Source organism: Dermacentor andersoni, chromosome 3, assembly GCF_023375885.2.
Source record: "Dermacentor andersoni chromosome 3, qqDerAnde1_hic_scaffold, whole genome shotgun sequence".
Lineage (NCBI taxonomy): Eukaryota > Metazoa > Arthropoda > Arachnida > Ixodida > Ixodidae > Dermacentor > Dermacentor andersoni.
This window is the reverse complement of record NC_092816.1, coordinates 222,451,221-222,467,808: the sequence shown is the minus strand read 5'-3', so window position 1 is coordinate 222,467,808 and position 16,588 is coordinate 222,451,221. Positions and strand designations below refer to the sequence as shown.

At 47.3% G+C, this 16,588-nt stretch overlaps 1 protein-coding gene across 4 annotated transcripts in view; it reads left to right on the top strand.

The window, feature by feature from the left end:
• The window catches only part of LOC126535791 (probable ATP-dependent DNA helicase HFM1), a 266,705-nt gene that overhangs the window by 107,240 nt on the left and 142,877 nt on the right, over positions 1 to 16,588 (top strand). The gene's annotated exons all lie outside the window — the stretch shown is intronic.

Below are 16,588 nucleotides of genomic sequence, written 5' to 3'. Positions count from 1 at the left end.
ATTCCAATCTCCTGACGTCAAATTTGCGTAGCCGCACACGCAAGCATCGGGCAGTGACCCGCAAGGTTGTCTCAGTAGACCAATAAAACGCTCTCCTCGTTCATAGGAGGTAACTTTTGTTTGCTGTAAAAACGAATAACGTTGCGTACACTGAGCGGCTTGTCTTATCTAATTGGCTGACAAGAGGCGAGGAGCACGCTAAACTGGAGAGGGACTCGATGGGGCCGAGCCAGTGCATGAAAATCGATAACCGGATGAAGAGGGTGGTGCCGGCGTCTTCCTGTGGCTGGTCGAAAATAGCGACGGCATGCAGCAGAAGGTTAAAAATGCCGCTAAAACGGATCCTCAGCATAGAATAGTTGGCAGAACGAGGTTGTAAACATGCCGAAAGTGCTCGAAAACGTCACACGGCCACACAAAAAGTTTTATTGTAGGCAAATAAACCCATGCTCTCCAGCTGCTGCGAGTAGCCAGTGCCTGAGCCATCGGCGGCAGCCATCTTTTATTCCTTTCGGAACGGGGCAGCCTGTGCCTATTCAGAAGAAAACTCAGTTTTGTTCGGCATATTAATGCATCTTTAACGCGTACACGTCACTTTGACGTGGTGGTGAGTTCTCGCGGTTTTGTGACGTCGCGTGACAGGCAGGTGAAATGCTTGTCCCCCGAAAACTTTTGACCAATAGCGGAGCGCTAGTGGCGAAAAGGCGTCGAATCATAAACAACCATTTTTCTTTCGTTCTTTCCAGTAATGCATAATCAGTGTGTTCGCCTTATATCAGATGGGGAGGTATCGCGGTTTTCGTGACGTTGCGTGACAGACAGGCGAAGTGGCGGTGGTTCAAAAAAGTTTTTGACCAATGCCGAAGGGCTGATAGCAGAATTGGAATAGAAAAGTTTGGTATAGCTTTACGTTATAGCGCCCCTGGTTATGTAGCATCGTTTGGTTTTCCGCAAAGAAACTTTAAGAAATGGCACAAGCGTGTCGCTGTTATGCGAGCAATGGACCTTTCGTATAATTTAACTAGTTCGTTAGTGCATTATGTGGTTTCCGTCACTGTTTTAAAGATTTCTTTTTTAGATAATCACGTGCTGCCGACGCATGACAAAACCGGTCATAAATCAGCGCGCAGCAGTCCGTCGTCGGCCGACGCATTTCCTTGCGATGGCACTGGGTGAGGCTATCACGCGTGCGGGCACAGCAGTTCACTCGTGCACTTGACAGGCTCACGTAGCTGCAGTACTTTACCTATGAAAAGAAAATGTACAAGGAATGCGCATTTTGTGCTTCGGAAGTGTGTCACGCTCGTAGTTGTGATTAAACGTGTACTGAAACCTAAACCCAACTATACAGCTGTGAACCTCCGTTTTGTTGCAGCATAGCTTTCCCGTGTCGTTTTGCAGGTGCGCTATCTCAGAAAGTGGCACAGCTACTTCCTTCCAAAGGACCCACTCCTCCTTCAGTTTCTCGTTTTTTGGGCAAATAACGAAACGGTGCCGTGCTGTTCGTACAACCGGGAACGTAGCACGTGCGTCCGCCGCCTTGGCGCGTCGCTGCTGTTACCAGAGAATGAAACAACGAGCGCACGTAGCAAGCGACGTATTAGACTGGCGACTTTAAATAGGGCTTTGACAGTGTTGTTACCGTTCAAAATGAGTCAAAATGGTGTGACGTACCAAGCATTGCGGAACGTTGATAAGGGCTTTCATGACCGTATATTCGACGTGTATAATGAAGCATGGAGAACCGGTGTAATCCCTGCTGAATGGAAATCGTCCGTGGTAATACCAATTTTAAAGCCCGGGCGTCCTGCAAGGCACCTCAAGTCCTACCGGCCAATATCTCTAACTTCAAATGTCATCAAGTTAATGGAGCGAATGGTCTTGTTTCCCTTAGATGTCAGGCTAGAGGAGCTGAATTTTTTCCCTTATGTCATGAGTGGCTTTCGTCGCCGCCGTTCGGCTCTGGACAGCATATCAGACCTTGTCTCAGCACTCGAATTTGCCAAAGAAAACAAACATTCCGCCTACATGCTCTTCCTAGACATACAGCAAGCTTTCGATTCAGTTCCGCATAAGGCGATTATTTTCGCTCTTGCAACCGCGGGAATTTCGGGTCGTCTGTTCCAATTAGTGCATAAATTTTCTATCGGAGCGCCGGATGAAAGTGCGTGTCGGAGGAGTAACAAGTGAACAGCGAAATGTGAAGTGTGGTGTTCCACAGGGCAGCGTATTATCGCCGCTTTTGTTTAACACCGTACTCGCCGCGCTTCCAAGTCGTTTGCCTCGGGACACTGACTTCTCTGTGAGCATAGCTGTCTACGCAGGTGACATTGCTCTGTGGATAAGCGGCCCTTCGCACCTTGGTCCGCGGCTTCGTGCAAGCTTGCAAAGAGCTCTCAACGCTACTTCGGAGTACTTGGGTGAATTCTTTAAAACTGATGGTAGTGCTAAAAAGGACGGACACACGATGAAAAGACGACACGACGACGGGGAAACGCTACTGACAACTGGTTTATTTTTCGAAAAAGTTCTATATCTAAAAGAATCACAACACATGCGCACACCCCAGCTGCACCAGCCTTCTTTATCGCAATATCGAAAACATGCACGCGAAGTGAAATGATAAAACACCCGAGCAGCAAGAAGTGAACACATGACCAACTGTGCATCAGCGATGCTTCCATAAATTTGTACTCGGCTGAGCGCACACTTCTGGGGAAATTTGAAAAACCGTAACGGTATGGCTTTTCTTCAATTGGTCATGTGTTCACTTCTTGCTGCTTGGGTGTTTTATCATTTCACTTCGCGTGCATGTTTTCGATATTGCGATACAGAAGGCTGGTGGAGTTCGGGTGTGCGCATGTGTTGTGATTCTTTTAAATATAGAACTTTTTCGAAAAATAAACCAGTTTTCAGTAGCGTTTCCTCGTCGTAGTGTCGTCTTTTCATCGTGTGTCCGTCCTTTTTAGCGCTACCATCAGTTTTAAAGAATGCATCACCAACTAGACCAGCACCAAGTTTAATTGAAGTACTTGGGTGAAGTTGGCCTGCTCATATCACCTGCTAAGTCGGCTGAAATAGCATATCACCCTAAACAACGCGCTCGTCGAACAATGAGCCGACTGTATCTTGACGAAACGCCTATAAACTGGGTGCGACAACACCGTTATTTGGGGTTAATGGATAATCGCATCTCCTGGCGTCCTGCCGTTAAATCTGTACGACGCAAATCGCACTCCCTCCTTAAGTATGTGACCGCCTTGACTGCTCGAGGTGCTGGCTGCGACCAAACAACGGCTCTTCAGGTGTACCAGTCATCTGTACTCTCAGGCATGCTGTACGCATTACCAATTTTGAACATACCACCTAGTTTGATGGCCCAACTGGAGCGTGATCATCGCGTTGCCCTTCGACTAATGCTTGGATTACCTCGTGAGGCGCAATCTATTGCAATATTCACTGAAGCGCATCAGTTACCCCTGAGGCTGCAAGCAGATCAGAGAGCTCTGTATCATATTGAGCGTCTGCACCACGCATCGAATGGTCAATCGCTCCTTGATCGTCTCATTCACCGCCCGTTATCTCGCATGGGAAAAATGGCGGCATTATTTATGGATATCACTACCATTTCTGAACATGCTGCTTCAGATACGTCTCCGCCTCCAAAAGGTATCACGACACACGTATTCCCCATTTACCTCACAATCCCTGACATGCACAAAAAGTCTGATATGGCTGTCTCGGCAATATTCCAATTGGCTCAGTCTCACATGTTCGAAAAGCTTCCAGATTATCTTCAAGTTTTCACAGATGCATCTGTACACAACGACGGCCAAGGCGCCTCTGCAGCTTTTTTCTGCCCTTCAACTCAAGTACGACGTATCTTTCAAATACCTCATCCAACTTCGTCAACAGCTGCGGAACTAGCAGCGATTAATGTTGCGCTGAAATGCGTGCAAGAGGAGTTAACTACATCGAAGGTTGTCATCTTTACGGACTCCCGTGCTGCCCTTAGCAGGTTACAACGCAGCGAGCTTGATTGTCCACTTGTGCGCAGCATTACTGACTCTGCGAGCCAAATTACATCACGTGGGGTATCTCTCGTTGCTCAATGGATACCTTTACACGTAGGAATTGTCGGAAATGAAGATGCTGATTGGCTCGCTTCAAGTTGCGCTCATAACAACTGTGACTGCCCAGAAATTTTTTGCAAGCTTGATGACGCTCGTCTGCTGATTTGTCGCCACCTACTCAAGCAGCATCCAGATCAGCGCGTCGCAAATGGAACGTTCCCGCCCCGTGTTCGTGCTCGAGGCTTGCCTCGTCGCGCTAGAGCACAACTGCTCAAGCTGAGGGTTGGTTGCGTGAACGTGCACGAACGTTTGTACAGACAAGGGCGTGTGGCAAGTCCATTGTGCACGTCTTGTGGCTGCTACGGGACACTTCAGCACCTTATATTTGAGTGTCCCGCTTTCAGTGCGCAGCGCATGTCGCTAGTGAGAAACTATCTCCTCCTTGGCCTGCGGTGTGCGACACTCGAGGAATGTTTATACCCCAGTGGTTGTGCATCTAAACGTGATCAGGCCCATCGCGCCCTACTAACCTTTCTGGAGTTAACTAACTTAGGTTCACGTTTGTAGCGTGAACATTCAACATTCTGTAGTAGCGTGACCTTCAGTGACCGGCCCTACTGTGTGTGATCTGTACTGTGTCCTAACGCTTCTTCCTTCGACGATGGTAGGTGGCGGGTTCAAACACCTTGTAGTGTATATTGTGAACAGAAAACCGGTGAAACCGTGATTGCGTGCAGCTGTACTTGGTGTCTCATCGTGGAGCGCACAATTAGCCGCATAGCGAACTAGCCATGGATGTGATTGATAATTGTGGAGGCTGTTCGACGCGGCGTCATTTTAATTCCGGCTGCAGAGTCGAAACTCGGCAGAACAACGTGCGTAGTGTACTGTGTTCTACTTTAGTCTTTAGATTTGTCCTGTTGCTCTTCCTTTCCTCTTTCCTCCCCTCCTTCCTATCCTCCATTTCTGTGTTGCTGTCACCTCCCTTCAGAAGTGTAGGCAGGCGTTGTGCGCCTTCCGGGGGCAGTTGCCAGCCTGCTCTTCGCTTTCCCTTTCCTGTTAACTGTGTAGATGTGTATATGTGTTCAAAACAAATAATAATAATAATAATAATAATAATAAAATGAGTGTTTTGGCATGTGGCGATGTTGAGTTAAACCCTGGCCCGCCGGAAAAGGAATTGTTGTCGCAACTTTTATCTGGCCAAAGTAGCATGACTGCCTGTATCAATGATGTACTGACTAAACAGAGTAGAATTGAAACAGATATCGCAGATTTAAAAGAGCGCATGCTCAGCCTGGAAGCTCAACTGAGTACTTTACGTTTATTACAAACTGATGTTATTAATGTCAAAAAAACAGTAACTGATTTGGAATATAACGTCTCCAGTTTGCTATGTAAAGTCGATCAACTAGAAAACATAGGTAGAAGAAACAATTTGATCGGGTATAGCCTCAGTGAACAAGACGGGGAGACAAACGACAGTCTCTTGAATGTGATCAAAAAGATGGTTTCAAGGAAAGGCTTGGACTTACTATTAATAACGTAGAAAGATGTTACAGGCTAGGAAAGAAAAAAAAGAAAAAGCCCGGCCCGCGATCTTAAAGTTCTTGGACTATCGCGATAAAGGTTCAGTGCTGAAAGAGTGCAAAAAACTTAAAGGGACAAGGGAACTTTCTATAACAGAGGACTTTTCTTTGAAAGTTCGGGAGATAAAAAAAAAGTGATGGCAAAGCTCAAAAGAAGAACGTGATCAGGGCTCCAAAGTTAAACTAGTTTTTGATAAATGCAGCATAGATGGTGAAATGTTTGTGTAGGATGTTGAAAAGGACAAGCGTTGTAAACTAAAAAGAAGGAGCAAATGACACGATAACCGTTGCCAATCACTATTCACCGTCTTCACCTATTCACCTATTCTTCACCTATTCTGCCGCAGCGTTGTAAACAAAGTAGAACAGCTTGAAGGCATCCTCTGCTCGCTTGACCCCGATATTGCCGTATTGACGGAAACTTGGTTAAATGAATATATATATGATAGCAAATTTTTACCGATAAACTACAGAATAATGCTCAAGGACCTCGATAGAAGAGGAGGGGGCGTAGCCGTTCTTTCTAAACATTCCCTTCAAATTTTAAGAATGCCAGACACCTCGGGAGTAGAAAGCGTTTTCAGCAATTTTTGTATTAACAACATCAAATACATTCTTGGTGCCGTATACAAGCCCCCTAACTCGCCTGTGGCGAACATGCAATGCTTAAGAAAATACATGTACACCCATATTAAACGAGCAGATAAACTAATCTTAACCGGTGATTTTAACCTGTCAAATGACGACTGGAGCACATTCACGTCCCGCAACACCACAAATATTGGCAGTGAAATGATTGATATTGCTTTTAATTTTGACTTATTAAAGGTAGTTAAGGATTTCACTAGAACCCACAATGACTCAAATGCAGTTCTCGATCTATATTTTGTAAGTGGAAACATACAACATGATGTCTCATGTATGGTCACGGACGGCATTTCAGATCATCAAGCAGTAGTATTGTCGTTGCAATGTGCCCCTCGCAGTAAAAATGATCAGATTGAGTATTACCCTAAATTTTGTCGTGCAGATGACGCGTCTGTAATTGACACACTAGCATTTCATCTGGACGAACTCAAAAATAACACTGCTAGCATGAATCATCTGTGGCTTTCATTTAAATGCATTATATTTAACTGTATGCAACAGTTTGTTCCAAAGATTGCGAGGAAGGCTACGCGTCGGAATTCTTGAATTTCCTTGAATATATATATATATATATATATATATATATATATATATATATATATATATATATATATATATATATATATATTATTTATTTATTTATTTATTTATTTATTTATACATACTGCAGACCACATAACGTGGTCCAAGCAGGACGGGCATTTTTAACAAATCACATAGTATAAATCACAGTATATCACAGTATATGGGTGCACATACATTATGTTTTACATCCAGATACAAATAAATAAAAATGAACACAATGGCTAAATGTATACAATGCTATACGATGGCAAGACGATCGCGCTCTGGTAGAGAATTCCATTGAGACACTGTGTGCGGGAAAAAGGAAAATTTATAAGCATCTGTTTTTGCGAAATATGGCGTTAAAGATCTTGGTTGTTGATGTCGTGTAGGTCTTGTGGATAGGGGGGATAAATACAAGGAAGGATCAATAGCGAATTGCTGGTTAAGTAGAGAATTCAGGAAGCCCAAGCGAAATTGCCTTCTTCTGTACTGAAGGGGGGGTATGTTATTGGCTGTCATTAGTTCCGACGGAGAGTCCACACGACGAAATTTAGAAAAGATAAATCGAACAGCCTTTCTTTGAATTCTTTCGAGTTTATCAATGTTATGTTTTGTGTAGGGGTCCCATACTATGCTTGCATATTCTAGCTTTGGTCTGATGTATGATTGATAGCATAGAAGTTTTACATTTGGTGGTGAATTACGAAGCTTGTGTCTTAGGAAACACAACTTTCTGAAAGCAGAGGAACAAATGTTATCAACGTGTGAATTCCAGGAGAGGTTAGCCGTGAACGTTACACCTAAATATGTGTAGTTATCGACATGATTAACTGTAGATGAACCTATGGAGTAAGCATACTGAAATGGGGATTTTCTTTTAGTTATAGAAATGGAAACTGTTTTTTGTGCATTTATGACCATGCCCCACTGGTTGCACCATTGGTATACGTAATCTAGATTTTTGTTTAGTTCTTTTTGATCATGTATGCTGCAAACTTCACGGAATAATATACAGTCATCTGCGAACAATCGAATTTGAACCGTTGGATCAATTATATCTACGATATCATTTATATAGCACAAAAATAGCAACGGCCCTAGCACACTGCCTTGGGGCACACCCGACGTGACTGGTAGAAGGCGCGAATTTTGATCCTCGACTGTGACAAACTATATATATATATATATATATTGCTACGGAACAGCGGCCACAGTGTGGCTGCACTGAGGAGGACGAAGACGACGTAGGTGCCGGTTTGATTGGGTGCCGACGTGGGTGCCGTCGCCATTTTGGCCTCCGTGAGCTTACCTGTAAATAAATTGTAAATAGTATTCGGCTTCAGCTTCACGTAACATTAATTTGGTGGAGGTGGACGTTCCCCGTACCCGTCATGGAGCTTCGCAGCGGTCGCAACGGCAACAATGCAACTTCGGCTCCTGCTGGCGGCACTGCATCTGCGCAAGCGTCTCCGCCTGCAGCCCCGACCTACGTCGCCGTTTCCCCACCTCGGGATCCTGGTGTTTTCAACGGAGTCGGCAGTCCTGATGTTGACGACTGTCTCCGCTAATACGAACGTGTCAGCACCAGTCACTGGTGGGATCCGACTGTTATGCTTGCCAACGTACTTTTCTACCTCGACGGAGCGGCATTGGCGTGGTTCCAGACTCACGAAGAGGAGATCTCGAGCTGGGATCTCTTCAAAGACAAGCTACGCGACCTTTTTGGCAATCCGTTTGGTCGACAAGTCAACGCCAAGAAAGCCCTTGCCACACGTGTACAGACGTCGACCGAGTCCTACGTGTCGTACATTCTCGACGTGTTGGCCCTTTGTGCCAAGGCTGACCCGAACATGACTGAGGACGATAAGGTTAATCACGTCCTCAAAGGCATTGCTGACGACGCCTTCAATTTACTGGTGTTTACGAACGTCACCAGCATCGATACCATCCTCAAGGAGTGCCGCCGTCTCGAGCATGCTAAAAGCCGCCGGGTATCCCAGCACATCACGCGACTTCCCAACACAGCTGCTACGTCATCCTGTGATGACCTCTTCCACCAGCCGTCGCGATGTGACAACTTGACCCGCATCATTCGTCGTGAGGTCGAAGCGGCACAACCGGCGGCCCCTTCATTCCCGTTACCTGAACATTCTCCGGTGACAATCTCCTTGATCCAGGCCGTCGTCCGTCAAGAGTTGTCCAACGTCGGCGTGCAATCCATTCGTCCCGTACGCTCGGAACCTTTGTCTCCACGCACGTCCCCACCGCGCTCTTCTTACTCCTCTTATGGACAGCGCAACCCCTCCGAATGGTGAACCGTGGACGACAAGCCGATTTGTTTTAACTGCCGACGCATTGGACATGTCGCTCGCCACTGCCGCAGCCGCTGGACTTCTCCGACGCGATATTATCCTGATTACCCCTCTCGCCCCTATAGCGCATCCTTTTCCTTCGCCCCTTCTATGCCCGCTCCATCATCTGACCCTGCGACACCTTTGCCACGACCCCGCTACTCCCGCTCGCCTTCTCCCTCCCGCCGCCAATCTCGCTCGCCCCCGTCACGCCGTGCTCCTTCTCCGACCTACTCGCCGCACCCCCGACCGGAAAACTAGACAGTGCAGCTTCTGGAGGTGAAGCTGCATTGACGACATTGGCACAAAATCCTCGCTGCACCTTACCCACGCACAAGAATCTTTTGGACGTTCTCGTCGACAATGTATCTGTGTGCGCGTTGATTGACACCGGGGCGCATGTGTCAATTATGAGTGCTGCTCTTCGCCGTCGGCTCAAGAAAGTTCTGACGCCTGCCCCGAACCGAGTTGTACAAGTCGCCGACGGAGGGACTGTCGCTATTGTTGGCATGTGTTCTGCCCGACTCACCATTGCTGAGAGACACACCGTCGTTCTCTTCACCGTCATCGAGCATTGCCCTCACGAACTCATTCTCGGTATGGATTTTCTTGCCCATCATTCTGCCCTCATTGACTGTTCGGCCGGCTCACTTCGCCTTGACTTGCCTCTTCTTGCCGACCCTGTGGACCCGCCTCCCAGCCATCTGAGCTGCATAGATTTTATTCGCCTACCACCTCACTCTGTAACCCACGTCGACTTGTTGTCCTCTCCAGCTGTACCTGACGGCAATTGCGTGGCCGCACCTATTCCGGCCGTTATGCTTACACATGGTGTTACCGTGCCGCACACTGTGCTGAAAATTACTGGCAACCGCACCTGCCTTCCACTTGTCAATTTCGCGCTAACCGCGCAAGTTCTGCCTCAGGGGATCTCCTTGACTATAATTAGCGCTTTGCAGTATGATGAGGTCGAGCCATTCACAGTGGAAGATCGTTACAGCTCAGCCCATACCGTGACGTCATCGCACGGTACTGATGTCGACATTTAAGAAGATGGTCTCCTCTGACCTTACACCTGCTCAAGCTGAAGCTCTTTGCCGCGTTCTTGAAGGCTATCGCGACATTTTTGACTTTGACAATAGACCCTTAGGTCAAACGTCCTTCGTGACCCATCGCATAAATACTGGCGATGCGAACCCTATTCACCGACGTCCATACCGTGTTTCTGCGTCGGAACGAGCTGTTATCCAACAGGAAGTCACAAAGATGCTTGCAAAGGACCTTGTCGAGCATTCCTGTAGTCCCTGGGCATCTCCCGTCGTACTTGTCAAAAAGAAGGATGGAACGTGGCGCTTTCGTGTAGATTATCGCCACCTCAACAAAATCACAAAAAAGGACGTGTACCCTTTGCCACGTATTGATGACGCTCTAGACTGCCTGTACGGTGCTACCTATTTTTCTTCTATCGACTTACGGTCCGGCTACTGGCAGATATCCGTCGATGACATGGACCGAGAGAAGACTGCATTTGTTACCCCTGACGGCCTTTATCTGTTCAAGGTGATGCCTTTCGGTCTCTGTAACGCGCCCGCCACCTTCGAATGAATGATGGACTTTTTGCTTCAGGGGTTCAAGTGGTCCACCTGTTTGTGCTATCTGGACGACGTCATCGTTTATTCGCCCACATTCGACACGCATCTAGACCGTCTTTCAGCGATTCTTGACGTGTTCCGACGAGCCGGTCTCCAGTTGAACTCGTCAAAATGTCATTTCGCTCGCCGCCAAATCGCCGTCCTTGGACACCTCGTAGACGCCAGAGGCGTGCGACCCGATCCGGACAAAATTCGCGCCGTTACGAATTTTCCTGTTCCGAAGTCTACCAAGGACGTTCGTAGTTTCGTAGGGCTGTGCTCTTATTTCCGACGCTTTGTGAAGGATTTTGCGACCATCGCACGTCCCCTTACCGACCTCTTGAAGAAAGACGCCCCTTTTTCTTGGGGTCCTGACCATGCCACATCTTTCTCGCAGCTGACTACTCTCCTTGCCACGCCTCCAATTTTGGCCTACTTTGACCCGTCTGCCTCAACGGAAGTTCGAACTGATGCCAGTGGTCACGGCATAGGAGCAGTGTTAGTACAGCGCCAGCGTGGACATGATCGCGTTATAGCCTACGCCAGCCGACTTCTATCACCCGCCGAGCGCAATTATTCAATCACAGAGCGCGAGTGCCTCGCTCTTGTGTGGGCTGTTGCGAAATTTCGTCCATACTTGTACGGACGCCCATTCTGTGTCATCACTGATCACCACTCTGTGCTGGCTATCCTCGCTCAAGGATCCCACGGGACGACTCGCTCGTTGGGCGTTACGCCTGCAAGAAAATACCTTCTCCGTGGTATATAAGACGGGACGCTTGCACCAGGATGCCGATTGTTTGTCCCGCTACCCCATCGACGAACCGGCTGATGCGGACGCTATCGCTTGCGTTGTTTCTGTGTCCCAGTTGCTTCAAATCGGCAACGAGCAACGGCGCGATCCTTCATTACGCGCCCTCATCGACCGTCTGGAGTCAACTCCTGGCGACGCCTCTCTCCGGATGTTTCTCCTTAAGGAAGGGGCATTAAACCGCCGCAATTTTGATCCACACGGCGTTGACCTTCTGCTCGTCATTCCATCGCACCTGCGTTCGACTGTCCTCCAGCATATCCACGATGCTCCCTTGGCTGGACATCTGGGCGTCTCGCGCACATACGACCGTGTACGCCGTCGATTCTTTTGGCCGGGTCTCGCCCGCTCCGTGCGGCGCTACGTTGCCGCTTGTGAGCCCTGTCAACGCCGGAAAAAGCCCTCCACACCTCCAGCTGGATGTCTCCAGCCGATCGACATCCCACCCGAACCCTTTTTCCCTGTTGGTCTAGACCTTCTTGGACCATTTCCCCTCTCGGGCTCCGGAAATAAATGGGTCGCTGTCGCTACCGATTATGCTACGCGGTACGCAGTCACCAGAGCCCTCCCGACAAGTTGCGCTACTGAGGTTGCTGACTTTCTGCTCTATGACATCATTTTAGTGCACGGTGCTCCGCGCCAATTACTCACTGACCGTGGCCGCAGCTTTCTGTCGGCAGTCGTCGAGGACATACTCCGCTCCTGCTCGACAAAGCACAAGTTCAGCACGTCCTACCACCCCCAGACCAACGGCCTCACGGAGTGCCTCAATCGGACCATCACCGACATGCTTTCCAAGTACGTTGCGACCGACCACCACGACTGGGATCTTCACTTACCATATGTGACGTTCGCGTATAATTCATCGCGTCACGACACCGCCGGCTATTCACCGTTCTATCTCCTATATGGCCGAGGACCCATCTTGCCCTTGGACACTTTGCTGCACTCGGCTACACGTTCCGCCACTGAATACGCCTGCGACGCGATCGCACACGCCGACCACGCGCGCCAGCTCGCCCGCACCCGTCTCGAGACCTCACAGGAGCATCAGAGATGCCTCTATGATTGCCACCATCGCGACGTGCGGTTCTCTGGTGCTTCTCTGGTCACCCGATCGCCGTGTGGGCCTTTCCGAAAAGCTGCTGTCGCGCTACACAGGCCCTTACCGTGTGGTACGCCAAGTGACCGATGTCACGTATGAAATCATACCCGCCGATCTCTCAACGTCATCATCAGCTGCAAGTGATATTGTTCACGTGGCAAGACTCAAACCCTACCACACACCTTTCACCGCGGATATGTAGATTAAGCACCGGGACGGTGCTTCTACAGCCGGGGGTGATGCTACGGAACAGCCGCCACAGTGTGGCTGCCCTGAGGAGGACGAAGACGACGTGGGTGCCGGTTTGATTTAGCGTCGCCATTTGGGCCTCCGTGAGCTTACCTGTAAATAAATTGTAAATAGTATTCGGCTTCAGCTTCACGTAACAATATATATATATATATATATATATATATATATATATATATAAATGACTTTAATATCACAGCTTCCTAGTTTTATGAAAACGTCCGCAGGGAGATTCTATAGGACGGTCACTCATTGTTCTTCCCTGTCCGATATCTTCGTAATAGCCGGTAAGAGTGTACATGATGAGCAGGTTGTATGTTCTCCTTTTAACAAACATTTCAGTAGTGTATTCGCAACGGATGACGGTTGTCTGCCTTCTTTTTACATGGATTTGCCTTCCATTCCCGATATTGTTATTTCTGAGAATGGTACATCTTACTTGCTGCTAAAATTTGATGGCGTACCAAATGCCTTCTTAAAACGCTATGCCGAGTGCTGTGCGAAATACTTAGAAATTTTGTTTAGTAAATCGCTTCAAGATGGCATGCTTCCGGATGACTGAAAAACAGCAATAATCAAACCCTTACATAAATTGGGAAACAAGAATTGTAGAATAAACTATCGACCAATTTCTCTGACTTCAACAACATGCAAAATTTTCGAATACATAATCTATAAGCATGTAATCGGGTTCCTGGATGAGCGTTGCGTATTGACAAACGCTCAACACGGATTTCTGCTGGGCTTTGGCACAAACGATCAGTTAGTAAAAACAATTCACGATTTTGCCAACACAGTAAATAATACAAAACAAACCGACGCTATATTCATGGATTTCAGTAAAGCATTCGACAAAGTAGCCCACAGCAAATTACATTACATAGGTTTTATACTTAGAAACGACAAGCTGTTAAAATGGATACAAGCGTACCTAACCAACCGTTCACAATTCGTTAGGATAAACCAGACTTCCTCCACCACATTACCTGTTGCCTCTGGCGCTCCCCAGGGATCCGTGCTGGGTCCTCTTTTTTTTCGTGCTTTATATAAATGATATTGGCAATAATCTATCCTTCAAAATTAAGCTTTACGTGGATGACTGTATACTATATGACAAAATTGACTCACCCCAAGATCAAATCAGGCTAAACAGTGATTTTGGCAAAATAGTTGCATGGTGCCTTCAATGGTAAATGGCTATTACCTATGAAAAAAACCGTCTTTATGCGCATAACACTAAAGAAAAAGCCCCTTCTCTTCCACAATTTTGCCCAGAACACTTATATCTCCGAAGTATCTCACCGTAAGTATGTCGGTATACACATATCTCACAATCTTTCCTGGTCAAAACATACTGACATTGTAATGGCCAATTGTCTTCGCAAGTTGTTCACACTCAGACGGTCGTTAAAATTCTCCACACCAGGCGTCCGCCTCCCGGCATAAAATACAATAGTTCGTCCTACCTTAGAATATGCAGTAATAATTTAAAATAAATAAATAAAAACAAATACTAAAAAATTACAAAGAATTCAAAAGAAAGCTGTCCAATTTATCTACAATTCTTACGGTCGAACTTCTATAACGGATCTTCTTGAACGTAGTGGCTTCTCTTCAATTACAGAAAAGAATTGTGTTTCCCGATTAAAATTCTTTTTTCAGCTAATGAATGGCCACTGCCATATTGATACCTCGCACATCTTAACACCTTTAACTGGTTATGCTACTCGTCATAAACACTCCCTAGCAGTAACCCCGTTAACACCGCATAACAACTGCTTCAAATGCTCTTATTTTACAAGAACAATAGTTAATTAGAATAAACTTCCTGACGAAGTCGTTACACTAAATTCTTTATTCCGTTTTCAGGCGCAACTGCATTATTGACTCAACCCTAAATAGTATATTTGCTCCGTTTTTCATGCATTCGGTACTTTTGCCATGTTGAATTCAAGCGACGGCATGACTGCTTGAACTGTATATTCGTATGAATGTACTTGTATTTTCCCTCCCTGCTAAAATCTTGTAAAAGATCGCAGTATCTACAAAACCTACGTGCCGCTCGAGCGAGTCTTTTGATCACCTTAAAACTGTCGCAGCCATAAAGGCTTGCGCGCAGCCGCCAGGAGGCCAACTGCGCTCAATGCGAATGCATCGAGGGGCAGTGTCACGACGACCAATCTCTGGACCCTTAGGACCAATCTCGCAGGCGGCGTAGTTTCACACATGTCTGCCACGAGGTAAGCAGTGGGGAAAGCTGGCGCGCCTTCGACATAAAACCTCTTGCGCCAAGCACACGGAGGAAAATGGCAAAGTTTCAGTTATTAACTCGTTGTTTTCCCGCGTCGGTGGCCAACAAAGCCAAGTGGCACGCGAGCCTTTTCTAAGCAAGCTGATGCTTTGCGTCGTGGCACACGCAGCAATCGCCTCAAAAATGCATCATCATCATCATCATCATCATCATCATCATCATCATCATCATCATCATCGTCGTCGTCGTCGTCGTCGTCATCGTCATTATCATCATCATCAGCCTGGTTACGCCCACTGCAGGGCAAAGCCATCTCCCGTACTGCTCCAACTACCCCGGTCATGTACTAATTGTGGCCATGTTGTCCCTTCAAACTGCTTAATCTCATCCGCCCACCTAAGTTTCTGCCGCCCCCTGTACGCTTCCCTTCCCTTGGAATCCAATGCCTTAATGACCATCGGTTATCTTCCCTCCTCATTACATGTCCTGCCCATGCCCATTTCTTTTTCTTGATTTCAACTAAGATGTCATTGAGTCGCGTCTGTTCCGTCACCCAATCTGCTCTTTTCTTATCCCTTAGCGTTATACCCATCATTCTTCTTTGCATAGCTCGTTACGTCGTCCTCAATTTAAGCAGAACCCTTTTCGTAAACCTCCAGGTTTCTGCCCCGTACGTGAGTACTGGTAAGACAAAGCTGTTATAAACTTTTGTCTTGAGGGATAATGGCAACCTGCTGTTTCTGATCTGAGAATGCCTGCCAAACGCACCCCAGCCCATTCTTACTCTTCTGATTATTTCAGTCTCATGATCCGGATCTGCGGTCACTACCTGTCCTAAGCAGATGTATTCCCTTACCACTTCCAGTGCCTCGCTACCTATCGTGAACTGCTGCTCGCTTCCGAGACTGTTAAACATTACTTTATTTTTTTGCAGATTAATCTTTAGACCCGCCCTTCTGTTTTTGCCTCTCCAGGTCAGTGAGCATGCATTCCAATTGGTCCCCCGAGTTTCTAAGCAACACAATATTATCAGCAAATCGCAAGTTACTAATGTATTCTCCATTGACTCTTATCCCCGATTCCCCCCAATCCAGGTCTCTGAATACCTCCTGTAAACACACTGTGAATAGCATTGACGATATCGTATTTCCCTGCCTGAGTGAGTGAGTGAAGTAACTTTATTTCGGTCCAGAGAAGACGCAGGGGAGACCCCGCGCCACCCGGCTAGTCCCACGTAGGGACCGCCAAGGCGAGCTTGACGGCCCGATCGCGGGCACTCTGGACGGCCAGGGTTTGGTCGTTGAGTTCGGGGC